Source organism: Phytophthora parasitica, assembly GCF_000247585.1.
Source record: "Phytophthora parasitica INRA-310 unplaced genomic scaffold supercont2.12, whole genome shotgun sequence".
NCBI lineage: Eukaryota > Oomycota > Peronosporomycetes > Peronosporales > Peronosporaceae > Phytophthora > Phytophthora nicotianae.
In genome coordinates, this window is record NW_008648998.1 from 752,081 (window position 1) to 752,783 (window position 703).

Consider the following 703-nt stretch of genomic DNA (forward strand, 5'->3'; position numbering starts at 1 on the left):
TTGAGTATAAATATAGGTGTTTGTACCCCCAGAATAGGAAACCGAACTTGGTGACTGCGAACTTTGTGTCAATTAAAGTACTTAGATCGGCCATAAATAAACTGTGCGGAAGCTAATCTAAGTGCTTTTCCACTTAGATTAGGTAATTCATCCATAATTTCCCCTTGACAGAAAGGGTTGGTTAACATAAAGGAAGATTGGGGAACGGTTTGCTTAGTGATACAAAGGTCGCCTGTGTTTTGAACATACAGATGTGCGGACACACCACTTGTTATGAAAATTCCCTCAATAGTATAAGCTGCTTATTTCTAACTTCAAGAGGTGGATTAGACGAAGAAAGTAATACAAGCACTTTCTTTGTAGTTTACGCGGCCTTGTGGATCAGCTTTGCGCAACTTTTTGCATTTAAACTTCGTTTGTAGGTGGCGGCGCAGGTTCGCAGGGAGCGCATATACCTTCTCGCACTTCCAACATGTGCGTGGTTTCTGTTGCCGTGGTCTACCTACTCTCAGGTCCTGGAGTTCAGTATTCATTTGGGTGGTGGTGCGGTTCTGTTGTGACCTCAACAACTCCGCCATGCAACCACGACACGACGGTATTAACATTGAGCACTTAGCGACACTACGATCGAATACACTGCGCACTTAACATGTACTTACTAAGTACAATTGCTTAAACTGATGTAGCCACGTATAAGTGCTTT